At 39.5% G+C, this 15,629-nt stretch overlaps 1 long non-coding RNA gene across 2 annotated transcripts in view; it reads right to left on the reverse strand.

Moving 5' to 3' along the window:
• LOC115294640 overlaps positions 1–15,629 on the reverse strand; it is a 128,438-nt gene that overhangs the window by 109,899 nt on the left and 2,910 nt on the right. For both annotated transcript variants that reach the window (XR_003910023.1, XR_003910022.1), the window contains exon 3: positions 10,811–10,868. This is a non-coding gene — a long non-coding RNA (uncharacterized LOC115294640). The remainder of the gene's footprint in view (positions 1–10,810; positions 10,869–15,629) is intronic.

The following is a 15,629-nucleotide window of genomic DNA, read 5'->3' on the forward strand; positions in this document are numbered from 1 at the left end:
AAAAATAATAACAATGTGTTATGGGATTCATAACACATATAAGTTTGAATTTTGTAACAACAGTAGGACCAGAGCAGAGTAAGAACTGGAAGCTTAGTGTATCAAGTTTCTTATAAGTCAAGGACCCTGAGGCAACTTGAACACTGACTGTGATGAGTTAATAGTTGATAATGTACGTCCTAAAGCAGCCAATAAAACACAGACACACACATATGCTCACATGTACATGTAACAGGGTTATAGCTAGTTAGCCAAAAATGAAGATTAAATAAAGTTTATATTTTTTAGGTTTGTTTATTTATTTATTTTTGAGAGAGAGATCATTAGCAGGGGAAGAGCATGTTGAGGTTGGGGGAGGGGGAGAGAGGGGGGAGGGGGAGAGAGGGGGGAGAGAGAGAGAGAGAGAGAGAGAAAGAGAGAGAGCGAGCAAGCGACTGCATCCTAAGCAGGATCTGCGCTGTCAGCACAAAACCTGATGTGGGGCTCAAACCCACAAACCGTGAGATCATGACCTGAGCTGAAATCAAGAGTCAGACATTTAACTGACTGAGCCACCCAGATGCCCCCTAGAAGTTTAGAATATTACCCAGTAAATTGAAAATAAGAGAGAAAAGAGAACAAGAAATGAACGGAACAAAGAGAAAAACAAGTATCAAGATGGTAGAATTAAATCCAAAATATGGATAATCACATTAAATATAAATGGTTTAAATACCTCAATGAAAAGAAATCACCAAATCATACAATAAGGAAGACTCATCTGCATGCTATGTACAGAAAAAAGTTAACATCAATCAAAGTTGGAATAACTATATTAATATCATATAAAATATATTTGAGAATAAAAATGACTACAGGAGGAAAAAAAGTGTTAATTTCATAAAGGGGCCAATTCCTGAAGAGGATATAAGAAGCATTAATGTTAATGCATCTAATAAAAGATCTTCAAGATACATGATAGCTTCCAGAACATAAGCTGATATAACTTCAAGGGAAATTTTAAAATTTCACAGTTATAATGAGGGATTTCAATACTTGTCTCTAAATAATTCCTAGAGAGACCCCTGGCTGGCTCAGTCAGTGAAGCACATGACTCTTGATCTCAGAGTTTTAAGTTATAGATCACTTTATAAAAATAAATATAAAAATTGCTAGAGTAAAAAGAAAATACTACAAACAAAATCTATAAGCAACATTATCAAACAACTTTGTTTAACTGATGATTATAAAAACACTTCACTCAACAGCAGCAATATATGTTCTTTTTATGTGAACATAGAACATTTGCCAGCACAGAGCATATTCTACTAAATAAATACATATAAAAATATAAAAAGATACAAGCATACATCACTGCATACAGTGTATTCATTGTGAACAATGTAATTAAATAAGAAATCGACGATAGACTAACTAAAATTTTTCAAATATTTGAAAAGTATAACATACATTTCTAAATAACCAGTGGGTCAAAGGAGAAATCTAAATAGAAATTAGAAAATATATGAAACCAGGTGTGCCTGGGTCAGTCAGTCAGTTAAGTAACTGACTCTTGATTTTGGCTTGGGTCATGATCTCACAGTTTGTTTGTTTGAGTCCCCTGCTGATAGCCTGGAGCATGCTTGGGATTCTCTGTCTCGTTCTCTCTCTGCCCCTCCTACATGCTCTGTTTCTCTCTCATTCTCTCTCTCTCCCAAAATAAATAAACTTATAAAAAAATAGAAAAAATAAAACAAAGCATATTAAAATTTGTCGAACGCAGCTAAAGCAGGAAATTGGTAGCATCATATTATAAAAGATCTAAAATCAACTCTCTTCTTCTCTTCCTTTAAAAAAAACTGAAAGTAGAGGCACCTGCCTAGCTCACTGGATTGAGCAGCTACCTTCAGCTCAGGTCACGATCTCATGGTTTGTGAGTTCGAGCCCCACATAGGGTGCATAGCTGTCACTGCAGAACTCACTTCAAATCCTCTGTCCCACCTCTCTGCTTCTCTCCCATCCATGTTCTCTCTCTCAAAAATAACATTTAGGGGCACCTGGGTGGCTCAGTCGGTTAAGCATCCGGCTTCGGCTCAGGTCATAATCTCACGGTTCGTGGGTTTGAGCCCCACATCGGACTCCATGCTGACAGCTAGCTCAGAACCTGGAGTCTGTTTCAGATTCTGTGTCTCCCTCTCCTCTGACCCTCCCCTGCTCGTGCTGTCTCTGTCTCTCAAAAATAAAAAACAGAAAAAAAATTTTTAAATAACATTTTAAAAAACTGAAGGGAAATAAATGCAAAGAAAGCTACTGAAATGAAATACTAATTATCTGAGTGGAAATCAATGAGATGGAAAAAAGAAAAGTAATAGAGAATCATCAATGAGACCAAAAGCTGGGTCTTAGATCAATAAATTGAGGAACTTCTATCCAGACTGACTGGAATAAAAACAGAGAACACAAGTTAACATTAACAGGAATGAGGGAAGAGACATTAATATAGACTCCACAGATATTATAAAATAAGGAAACATTATAGATAAAGTTAAGCAAGAAATCTATAACTTAATTATACAATATAGAGATTTTTTTTTAATTTGTTTTTAAAATGTGACCTATATTTCTCTCATGTACATTCAGAGAACTATATTTCTAAATGTAGTCAACTACCTACCTGTTAGAATCAGGACTTAAAATCAATTTGCAAGTGAATGAAAATGGGGAGAAGATGAATAGATGAAGGTCCCCTTGTTTTACTGAGAAGGTGAAGAAAATAAATCATAAAATTAAATATCGATCTAGCTGTAAAAAAAAAAAAAAAAGGAATTACCTGAAGAATATCTGAGCAGAAACATACAGTAAGAAAAGAAAATTTGGATCCGATGTCTAAGGATTGGCCACAGGCAGCATGCTACATAAGGCTGATTTAGGTCTTATCTGCAACTACACTGACAGCAATGGATGGAGAAATAAAGACATTGATCAGACAGACATTATTATGTATTAGACATCCCCAGACCGTTCATAAATCAAGTAGTGGTTGCCTTATGTTTTTTTTTTCTTTTTTCTTTTTGAGAGAGAGAGAGAACACAAGGGGGAGAGGGGCAGAGACAGAAGGAGACCCAGAATCCGAAGCAGGCTCCAGGCTCCGCACTGTCAGCACAGAGCCTGATGTGAGGCTCAAAGCCACAGGCTGTGAGATCATGACCTGAGCTGAACTTGGACGCTCAACAGATTGAGCGACCTATTTTTTTTTTCTTTTAAGGCCTACTTTATGTGCTAGATCTCCTTTGAGTCATAGTATAGATACTAAACAGCCAAGTTCCGAAAAACCAACTATAAATGGATATATGTAGATATTTATTTTTACTTCTGCAAAACAGTCTATACATAGTGAATCAGGAAGTCTCAAGCCAATGCGGTGGAAGTCTTTTTGTACTTTCTCTGTAGTTACTAAAATTAGTATTTCCAAAGTGACCCTGTCTGAAATGTGTCTTTATAAATTATTATCAATAGCTTTTTAAACATCAATTCAATATTTTAAGGGGTACTCGAAGCCTACACCTATACAAGTTAACTTAAAATGTCCATTATTTTAAGAATACAGTGTGCCAACAGTTTTATAAAATTGTTTACAATAAAATTCTAAATCCACAAACCTAAGATGTTATCACTGAGAGCAAGAAAGGGAAAGACGCAAACTCAGTAACGTCTACCAGTTTATTTAGTTAGTGATATTTTGCTGTTCAAAATGAAGTAACGTGAAATATAATTAGGGGCTAAATGTGGCTATAAATAATTATCTATCATCTATCATGTTTACAGCTTAAATTAATTTGAAAGAACATGAATTGCTTTAATTTGTGTTATAAGGACATAGTAAAGATTCAGTTTTATTTCGGCTCCACAAATAAGGCCTATTTATACTTTCCCAGATCCTAAGTCTTAGAGTGTTTATGCTATTTCTAAATGTATTTAATGTCCCTTTTCTGAGCTATATTGATGGTGCTGTGGAGGTAAGAGTAGTTGTCCCTGAAACGCACAAGACTGTTTCCTTTTGGAGGAACGGCAGGAGGAGACAGCTATCTTCACTACTAAGTCCACATTGGCAGTAAAACACCTTTTTTGCAAGTATGACAAAATGTAGCGTGTTTTTTTTTAAATCAGCCCAGTAGGAATTGTTATTTGTTCTTACAAAAAGACACTAGTCTTTATTTTGAAAGACAGACATTTCTTGCCTCAGCTGTTTTCAGCAATTAAATTTGACACCTCTCTTTTTATTCATTTAGATCTGCCCTATGTATATTTTCTAAAGGGTAAATGTTATTTTCTGCTTGTTTCCACAGTAGTAGATACAACCGATCCTAGATGACTGAGGCGAACAGTGTACAGCTCGTGTTCAGAACGGAGCAGGTCATTTCACTCTGCCCCTGTTCCGGGAGTAAGTGGTGCTATTTTCGCGGTAGTTCTGCTCACCAGAACTCTGTTGTTTCTTTAGTAAATAACTTTTCCCACTTCTATCCATGCCTTTTCCCTCCCTGGATATCACCTACTCCCTATGCCGCCAAAAGGTGCATTATAAACACAGGAAGGAAGTGCTGTCATAGAAATTCACCCCTAGTCTCTCTCCTCATCAGATATTATTTTTTTACCTGTGTTGAATTTGGATATTGCCTTAAAGATATTAGGAACTGAGACAAAGGGTGCCTGGGGGGCTCAGTAATTAAGCGTTCGATTTCTCTTGATTTCTGCTCAGGTCATAATCTCACAGCTTGTGAGTCTGAACCGCATGTCAGGCTCTGTGCTGACCTTGGGGAGCCTGCCTGGGATTCTCTGTCTCTCCCTCACTCCCTGCCCCTTCCTCACTTGCTTATCTGTCTCTTTCAAAATAAATAAACATTTTAAAAAAGAAAGAGGATGAAAAGGTGAAAAGAATAGGACGGGAGAGAGACACTGTTTTAATGCACCCAAGAATTATGCCATGCAAAATAATCGACAACATGCACATATTTCCTAAAACAAAAAGTCATGCCTTAATTCACTATTTGTTCATACCAAACTGTTTAATTTTATAATCACCATACTACCTAGTTATTCTTTATACACTTTTCCTCTTTTTGGAATGGACTTCCATGTATGATCTTCATGGTAAATTTCTATTGTCTGAGACTCAGATCATACAGGCTTTCACTCCAGGAAGCATTTCTTGTCTCATTCCTCATGAAACAAAGTGATCGAGTTTTCTGGGACACACCACACCGGCTCTACTACCACGTTTGCCAAACTCCGTGTCACCCGACAGCACCGGCGTCTGTTCTATACCGTGAGCCATGAGCCACTGCAGGCCAGGGGATGTTTCTCCACCTACGCCTCACGAGCGCCCAACGGAAGCCCAGCACACAGTGGATACTCGATCTTATAAACCAATAAATGAATAGCTGACGGACTGACGGACCGATGGACTGAATGACTGAATCTAGCATCACCCTGAGATCAGAAGAATGGATACTAAGTCAAAATCTCATCAACACCATGAATGCTCATAAAATCATGCGTTATAAGCTGGAGAAATCTTCCCAGTGCCAAGTATGTTACATGATGTAATTACCAAAACTTCATAAAGCATCCATTTTATTTCCATTTTGGATATGAAAATATTGAGGCTGAGAGGTTAAATAACTTATCTTAAAATATTTATGTAAAGGCAGCAGAAATAAAAATACACTTGAACTAAAGCAGACTGAAAGGCTTCCGCCCAGCAAAGGAAATCATCAACAAAATAAAAATGCAAAAAATTATTTGCAAATCTTGTCCTTTGACAAGATACCTTGCGCCAGACCACAATCTAAAATAAACATCTACTGGAAGTTACAATATTTTCTTAAAATTATTATAGACATATACACTATCTTAGAAATAAACACAAGATAATTAGCAATATTGAAAGTGTTATGTTCATATTAATACAGGTTTTAATCACTTATGAAAAGCCATCAGTGAATGTGGAATATGAGCAGAGCCTGAAGGAGAATCTCTCACTAGCACTGAGCTAATCAAGTGGGTGCTTCATTAAGCTCTTATTATACATCCTCTCTTGTGTCTGAACAGAGGACTGGAAGATACGGAGAGTTAGGAAGAGTATTGCTACTTGATGGGTTAGTTATAATCACACTGGTTAGTTGTAACCTTATCCAGATGAGACAATTAGTGAAGAGCTTTTTTTTTTAACTTAAAAAATGTAATGTTTATTTATTTTTGAGAGAGAGAAAAAAAGAAAGACAGCAGGAGAGGGAAGGGGCAGAAAGAGGGGGAGACACAGAATCCAAAGTGGGCTCCAGGCTCTGAGCGTCAGCACAGAGCCTCGTGTGGGGCTCACATTCATGGACCGTGAGATCATGACCTCAGCTGAAGCTGGACAGTCAACTGACTGAGCCCCCCAGGCGCCCCAGTGAACAGTTTTTTATTTGCATATGCCCTGAACTTGCGTTTCCATCACTTCTCCCAAACCATCAATTCTTACAACTTTTTGACTGGTTATCTCCTCTTCTCTTTCAGATCTAATAGGAAATGTAACTCCTTTCAGGTTTTACTCTTTAATCCTTAACCTAGGTTACAATACATTAACACGGATTTTTCTGTGGCAACAATGTCCATCACCTCCTGGAAGAAATGTACCCTAGTGCACCGTAATCCTTCCTCATGTCACTGTTTTTCCATGAAATCAGAAGTTCTCTAAGGACAGGCGTTACCTTGTTCAACACTATCTTCATAGTGCTGATAAGGCAGTATTAGTCAGGGAGCCTTGCATTACAGACTTAATGTAGAAAATAAAAACTATGGGAAAAGGCAAAATGCAATAAAATTCAAGGAAAATGAGGATCCTCACCCAAATAAAATGTAGTCTGTTTGGGTACCTGAGAAATATGGAGCCAGATTATAGACGGCGGTGAAAGGCACGGCATAAACTTTGTAAGGGAGACTCTGTTTTAAGTCTAAATTACACAAGTGAACAGTAAATGTTGTCTTTCATTAAGAGTCTGGTAGCCTAAAGAAGCAGGGATGGAAGCAGAGGAAACCTGAAGCTAGACAGAGAAATTAGGACTCAAGAGAAGGGAGCCTCGGGCAATAGATGTGACTGTCAGGATCACAGTGACATTCACTGAGCGCTTACTCTGCTCTGTATGCTTTACGAAGATCAATGCATTTCCCGTGAGACTAGTATCATTAGCCCTCCTGGGCAAGCAAAACCAACCAACCAACCAAACAAAAAAACCCCATGACATGCACCAAGGGTGGGAGGAACCAACGTCTAAAATAACCCTCAGTGACCCCGCCCTCCTCATATTCAGACACTTGTGTGATTGCTCCCTTGAGTTTGGGCTGGATTTACTGACTGTCTTCTAGCAACAACAGCATCCACACAAACATGGCAGAAGCCGCTCCTAAGATTAAACTGTAAGAAACTGTAGTGTCTGTCCTGCAAGCCCTCTGACTCTGCTTGAATCTCTTGCTCCCGGGGCAGCCGTCAGGGTCTGAGCCAGCCCCGTGCAAAAGGCCACGGGAGTTAGCTTGGTGGCAGACACTCCCTGACCTAGCAAGCCTTAAATTACCTGTAGCCTCAGTCGACACACAGACTGCACACGTTGAGATGGCCTGAACCCAAACCACCGAGCTAAACTGTTTGCTCATTACTCATCCGCAGAAAATAAACTGTGAGATGATGTTTTTTTTTTTCTTTCTGTTCTTAGCTGGTAACTACTGGGGTGAAATGCACAGGAATGGATAACTGGTACAGAAAGTGGCAAAGGATTAAAACCCAGGCTCCTGAGTTTACAGCCCTCACCAATGACCAAGCGGACCCTGAAACAGAATCGCTCCACATGAGAATGTTACTTTTCTATTTTTATTTTAGCCAGAGCGTGCAAGCGAAACAGAGGGGCAGAAGGAGAGAGAGAGAATCTTAAGCAGGTTCCACGTTCAGCCTTGAGTCCAACATGGGGCTCAATCCCACGACCTTGGGATCATGACCTGCGCTGAAATTGAGTCAGATACTCAATCAACTGAGCCATCCAATTATTCCACAAACTGAAAAGTAAAGGAATGTTCAAGATAAAACAAGTGTGACCACTACACAAATATAATATATAGAATTAGTTTTATTTTAGATACTCTATTTAAGAGAAATATAGTATTACCAAAAGACTAAAACTTACTACATATTGCCTTTATCGTTTTTCCAACACAGCAGAATTACAACTTCAGTATTCTCTAACCCCAGGGAAACAAAAGGAAAGAATGAGACATTGGCATTTTCAGGGTCATAAGTGTGATATGGGAACTGAATGGGAAATGAAGACGTTGGTCCTTGAAATGAATTATTAATGAAGAAAACTCTTATAGCAAATGCCACCATGTGACTATTCAAACTCTTTTATTTTTTTAATGTTTATTTCTCATTGAGACAGAGAAACACAGCATGAGTGGGGGCGGGGCAGAGAGAGGGAGACACAGAATCTGAAGCAGCTCCGGGCCCCGAGCTGTCAGCACTGAGCCACACAGGAGGCTCAAACCCACGAACCGTGAGGTCATGACCTGAGCCGAAGTCGGACGCCCCCAATGTCTTTTACAAGATGAACGTTTCCCCCCACAGTGCCAGACCTGATGACTCAATCAGATCCTCTCCATTGTTAACCTTGGGCTCAAGCCACTCTTACCGACCTTACTTTACGTGGATTATACAGTGGTGGTTACAATGGTGTGAGAGGGGTCCATGTACTTGTTGAGCAGGGTCGTGGAAATCTAAACATACATGCAGACACGACATGGATTTCAAGCGATCCCAGCGAAACCTACAGAGGCTTCCTTACAAACTCATGTCCCGGCGTTGAGGATTCCCTTTCTCTAATAAAAGCCAGGGTGTTGCATCTGACTTAGGCTTAGGCATCTCTCTTTATCACTGGGTTCCTCTTCCTTAAATGTCTTCTTTAAATGTCATCATTTATAAATTAAACTTATATATGATTATCATATAGAGAATCAAGATCATTAAATTATTTTTTTACGTGCACCAACGCATTTATTTTCATGATGAAATGCCACTTACTGAAACAGAAAGGCGTGTTCAGAAGCTAGATGGCTACTGCGGTCTGCCAACCAGTTACATCCTGGTAAGTTATAAATTACCAGGGTGTTTAAATTTCCTTGGTTGGCAGCACTATTTATTTCAGCAAGAACACTATCTGTTTTGTTTTTCTCTTTTAAAGGTTTTCTTTATTTTGAGAGAGTAAGAGAGAGGTGGAGGAGGGGCAGAGAGAGAGAGAGGGAGACAGAGAATCCCAAGCAGGCTCTGCACTGTCAGCACTAAGCCTGATGCAGGCTCGAACCACAAGATCATGACCTGAGCTGAAATCAAGACTCAGACTCAAATGAATGAGTCACCCCGGTGCCCTGCCCTGCAACACTGTTCTTGTTTACTTATTTATTTTTATTTTTTGTTTTTTAACTGTTGTTAAACAAACTCCACTATCCATAAGATTTACCCCTTTAACAAAGATTAGGTGGACAGAACAGCCAGTATCCGTGGGCAGTACAGCCGGTGCCCGTGGACAGAACAGACGGTGCCCATGAACAGTACAGACGGTGCCCATGGACAGTACAGCCGGTGCCCGTGGGCAGTACAGCCGGTGCCCACGGGCAGTACATACCGTCAACTACAAGCACAACAGTGCAGAGATCTCCAGAACTCTCATGGTGCTGGATGGAAACTCTGAACACACTGGACGGTCGGCACTCGGTGTCCCCTCCCAGCCCCTGGACACCACCACTCTCTGAGTCTGACTACCTGAGACACCTCATATGAGTGGGTAAGTCTTGAGGGCATTGTGTGAAGGGAAATAAGCCAGTAACAGAACCATAAATACTTCAAGATTTCATGGTTTGCCACTTGCCTCTTTTTGATGAACCCAATACATAAGCCACCACTTTTCCATACTGTCTTATGACTGCAGAGAATTGAAGGTCTGACCTGGCATTCAATGGACAGAAGAGTATCCGATTTCAGTTCAGGTCAGGATCTCATGGTTCCTGAGTTCTAGACCCAGAGTGGGCTCTCTGCTGTCAGTGCAGAATCCACTCTGGACCCTCAGTCCCCTTCTTTCTGCCCCTCCCTTACCAGCACTCTCTCAAACATAAATATTAATTAAAAAAAATTTTAAAGGTGTATTTATTTTTGAAAGAGAGAGAGAGAGAGACAGAGCACAAGAAGGGGAGGGGCAGAGAGACAGGGAGACATAGACTCCGAAGCAGGCTCCAGGCTCTGAGCTGTCAGCACAGAGCCCAACATGCGGCTTGAACTCATGGACTATGACATCATGACCTGAGCCCAAGTTGGATGCTTAACTGAGCCACCCAGGTGCCCCTCAAAAATAAATATTAAAAAAATAATCTTTTGAAGAATATCAAAGGAACTTCAGTAATAGTTATTTCAAAATAACATTCAACTGGGAACAAAGATCTAAATCGAATGTCACAACTTAAGATATTAAAACACTAAACAAGAACCAGCAGCAGGTGGAGAGGAAATGTAAATGTTACTGCACACCTGAAAATCACACAGGTACACTGTGCCCCTTCCCTTCCCCGCAGCACTACGTGCACTCGATAAAAAAAAAGGGGGGATTCAAGGCAGCATGAGAGCAAATGGAGCGGCACCACTGTCTGCTGTGTCAACATCTACCTGCTGAGTGCTATTTTTCCCAGTGCCATACGGACATACTAAAAAGCAACTTTAAGACACATAAATGGATAAGAAAAAAAGACAAGTCTTTCCCACCTTGATGGGTCCTTGGCTGATATGTACTGGTCTCCAAATCCTATCACCAACTGGACATCTAGGGGGAAAAAAAAGTAGGAAAAAAGTAGTTAAGGCTTCAGGAGCTTCTTATCCTTTCTAAAGAACGGAATATGGACAGGTTCAAGTTTGTTCTCTTTTCTGTCTCCAAGCCTCCACGCCGAAAGTGAGTCACAGAACACTAACAATTTGAGACGTGACTGCTATGGTCTGTATTGTGTCCTCCCCAGTTTAACTCCCGACAGGGGTTGGAGATGGGGCCTCTGGGAGACGGGTTTAGATAAAAGTGGCTTCATGAGAGGGAGGCCCTCCCAATGGCATGAGTGTCCTTCTAAGGAAAGGAAGGGACTCCCCAGTTCACGCATGACCAGATGAAGACACAGTGAAAAAGTGGCTCCAGCACGAGAGATCCAGAGGACAGCCCCCACCAGGATCCAGCCACGTAGCACCTTGAATCTGGACCTCCAGCTTTTAACTATGGGAAATCACTGCCTATGGTTGAGGCCAACCAGTCTGTAGTATTTCATTATAACACCAGGGCCCACTAAGCTATTTCCACATACGTTAGCAAACAAAATGGATGAGACTATCACTTCAGAGTAACCCTTGAACTTTACTATCCCTCAGTAAAGCCTAATTTCAGTGTATTTAGCAAGAAAATAAAATAAAAGCACCTACGGAAATTAAGTACATGTGTCCTAGGTTTACCAGTTTTATTGTGAACATTTCTTCTATATTAGCAAAAATAAAAGAAGGAAATCTATTTAAACAAAATGGTCTTAATTTTCTCATTCACCTCTAGTTATTTAGCTTCACTGGAAAAAGAAATCTAATCAGTTAAATAGCAGCAATGATGACCTAAGAATATCTCCCCATCTCCTTGATCCAAAATAATTTTGTTGGAACCTATCTCAAATAGAACAGTTTCTCTTATTTTAAAATTGAATATTTTCTAACATAGAAAACAATATGACAAAACATTTAATTGATATCTAGAAACAGAATAATGGTGATTTACCATCTTTCTAGGAAATAATGTGTACTGTGGGTATTACTGCATTGTCTCAATAGCTGACTATGTTTTACTTTAATTCTAATTTGTGAGTTCTCTTGAATCTAAACTTTTTTCTATTTCAATCCCTATCTCATTAGTTGTTTTTGTTTGTTTGTAATTTACATTGCAATAATGTATTCTCATTTTACTTTGGTAGCATTAATTTAGGTGCTATTTTATTCTTTTCTAACATCTTGGGTTTATTGCTTTTGCCTAGTGCAAAAATGGACATTCCAAAAAAAAAAAAAAAAAAGTATAGTTTCTTGTATACTTATTTTGGACAAATTGGTTACTATACTACATGGAAATAATAAAGCAGTGAAATTTATCCTAAGATTTATAATACAAATGGTGAATATTAGGATCAGTTCTAACAAGACAAGGTGAAATTCTCAATAATATGAATATTGATTCTTATTTCCTCAAATCTTTCTTCTTTTTATTTCTTCTTTTTCTTTGTTCTTTAACTTGTTCAGGGAAGACAGATACCATTAATCCTAGCAGAAGGTCCTGACAAATCCATCCACCAGGTCATTAGTTGAACTCCAACACTGTCAGGGTAAATGATGGCTTCAGAGAGGAAGTTGTTACAAGTCAGTTAGCCACACTGATTAGCAAGGCCGGCCAGGGACATTCTCATAAAATCCCACCGCAGAAAGTGGGACAAAACGAGGTTATGTAGTTTGGATATCTTTTAAAACTTGATTCTCTATTTGTAGAGTGATAGAACCTTAAGAATTCTGTCAGTCATTTTGAATAATTTTGTAACCCTGAATAATTTTGACCTTGAACATAGACTTACTCAATTGTGAATTATCTAATGATACATATGTATCACACGTAGGTCAAAGATTCATTTTTTGTCTAAAATCTCTCCCTACTGACCTGTATTACAAATGTGACATATTAATATTACCTTAAAAATGTAGAACCTGTGTAATATCGGGAAGACAGACAAATTCTTAAGAGAAGTGCTTTTTGTATGTTTTAATTAATTGTCATAACTTTGATAATCTGAAGTACATGTTAATTTTAAGCTAGATGACAATTTTTACCCTCTCCCCTTAAGTCAGAGTTAGTGTGTATTTCCCTGAGTCAGGCTTTGGAGGCAACATCAAACCCAGGAGGAAATGATTTTTGAAACGCAAACAATGATGACGTGCTGATGATAGATCTAAGGCAGAATGCCACGTGGAAAGCAACAAAGGAATGGACAGGGCGGAAATTGAACTGCTCTCCTATCTCCTTGAACAAAATATTTACACCATGGCTATTAGGTTAGGTTTAAATTAATTTCAAAGAACGAACATCTATTCATAAATATTGGCGTAACCATGCACGTTGCACTTTGAGGTTGCTTGTAGACATTACTAGTTACAGCCTTAAAAATGAATGAATTTTGTTAGATATCTACCACGCACAAGTCTGTTATGAAAAGTAGATCCCAGCACATGATAAAATGTGCCAAAAAATATGTTGGGGGTGTGAGCACAAGAGAGCCTTCAAACCAAGATGTGGATCTGAAACTTTATATAAGCAAAGAGACAAGTAAGAAGATTGGACAGGAAGGGTTTCAGACTCCAGGAACCGGGTTTCAAGAAATTTCTGCCTAGGGCTAAGCGTCTTCCTTCTAGAGTTAGCCACTGGAGAAGTCCACATCTCGCCATGATGGGGCTCTGCCAAGCTCAGCCACTGGCTGGAGCTTTCTGTGGTGCACGTGTCCATGCTGTAAGGCAACGAAGGATCCAGAGGATCCAGTAAGCTGTGATCCTCACCCGGGGCATGGCAGTAACAGATGTCAATGGTCAGCAGAAAGTCCATGGTAATTTAATTATTCATTCTCTTTAAATATTGTCTATAATGGTCTAGGCCTATTGTAATATTTTGCCCTTTTGCTCATTCTCCCCACATGGGAAAGCATCCCAAACAAAACGTGAGATGAATAACCTCACTCCTCTTGAAATTACTCTGTAATATTATTGCAATTGCAATCAAAGATCAACCAAATTTATCTCTATTTCAGTAAAAGAATTCGAGTATTCTAAAACATATGAAGAGAAACAATGCACAAAGCATTAAAGATATTATGCAAAATATGTAAAACACAAGGAGTGAATACAAATTTTGCAGTCATCTACAAAAGCATACAGTAGAAAGTTTCATGACAAATACTAAAATGAGGCATTGCTATGTACCAAATATGGCAACATAAAATTTAAAAGTGAAGAATTTGTATTTAGAGATTCATATAAAAATTGTGAAAAGAAATGTGTAAGATAACAAGTGTTACTTTATATCACAATAAGTTGGAATAAAATTGATATATAGAATGTAAAGATTAACTCATAAGTGACTGAAGCATTCAATATAATAAATCAGAAATGCAATAAAAAAGGTGATATATATGTGAGTTGAGAGCGCCTTCCTGAACATGACACAAACTCCATTCTTGCCTACGATAAACACTGAAACATCAAAACTTTAACTTCTCTGTAAACAAACATGTTCTGGGGGACCTTGGCGCATCAGTCAGTTAAGCTTCTGACTCTAGATCTTGGCTCAGGTCATGATCTCATGAATTTGAGCCCCACATGGGGCTCTTCGCTGACATCATTGAGTCTGCTTAGAATTCTCTTTACATCTCTCTCTGCCTCTACCTCCACTCATGCTCTTTCTCTCTCTCAAAAAAAAAAAAAACGTGTGCCCTCCTATAAGAAGTTCACACACTGCTTCCCACTTTCCCCAGAGAAGTAGGGCATTCTCTACCCAGTGACATTAGGCTTAGCCCCACTATTGGTGTTAACCAGGGCATCTGAGCATAGCAGTGTCTGCCACAAAGAAGAAAGAGACATCAGAAAGGGACGGAGAGATAGGAAGACTCCATCAGGTTCCACAACGTCAACACAGAGTCTGACGTGTGCTCAAGTGCCGGGAGCCAAAGAAAGGATTAAAAGAACCCTGGTGGAGTGCTAGGCAGCTCTGGGGGAAGGTCGCAGCAAGACAAGCAGCAGCTAAGTCATAAATAACCGTTGGGTTAAACAGCAGTCAAGTCATGGATAACTGTTAGCTTCAGGGACTGAGATCACCATCTGCTAACGTCCGACAGGTCCCCTGTACCTTGCACCTCCCCCAGCATTTTTTCCCCTTCTGCATTCTTTCTTCCCCCTGCACGTGTGTATAATCAGCCGCCATCATTAAACGTTAGAGCTTGATCAGATCTTTTGTCTTGCTCTCGTTCTCTGTGTCTCTTGTCCTATCCATTCGCCCGTTCCCCCTCTAGGTCCCCGTTGAATTACCCCGCAGGCCGGGGCACATAAGCCCACAAAACTGTGAGATCATGACATGAACCAAAATCAAGAGTTGGACAGTCAAATAACTGAGCCAACATGATGCCTCACGTAATTTTTTAAATTTTACTTTATTTTTTGAGAGAGAGAGACAGCAAGAGGCAGAGTGTGAGCAGGTGAGAGGGCAGGGAGAGAGGGAAACACAGAATCCAAAGCAGACTCCAGGCTCTGAGCTGTCAGGACAGAGCCTGACATGGGGCTCGAACTCACAAACAGTGAGATCATGACCTGAGTTAAAGTCAGCACTCAACCACTGAATCACCAAGGTGCCCTACATATTTTCTTTCAACATAGCTCAAGTGTTTGATTTAACATTCAGAAAAGTAATAACCTAATTCAGTGCCCTAATTTCAATAATATTTTTGTCATTTTTTGACATGTAGTTCTCTACTGTTTCATC

The sequence above is a fragment of the Suricata suricatta genome, chromosome 6 (genome assembly GCF_006229205.1).
Source record: "Suricata suricatta isolate VVHF042 chromosome 6, meerkat_22Aug2017_6uvM2_HiC, whole genome shotgun sequence".
NCBI lineage: Eukaryota > Metazoa > Chordata > Mammalia > Carnivora > Herpestidae > Suricata > Suricata suricatta.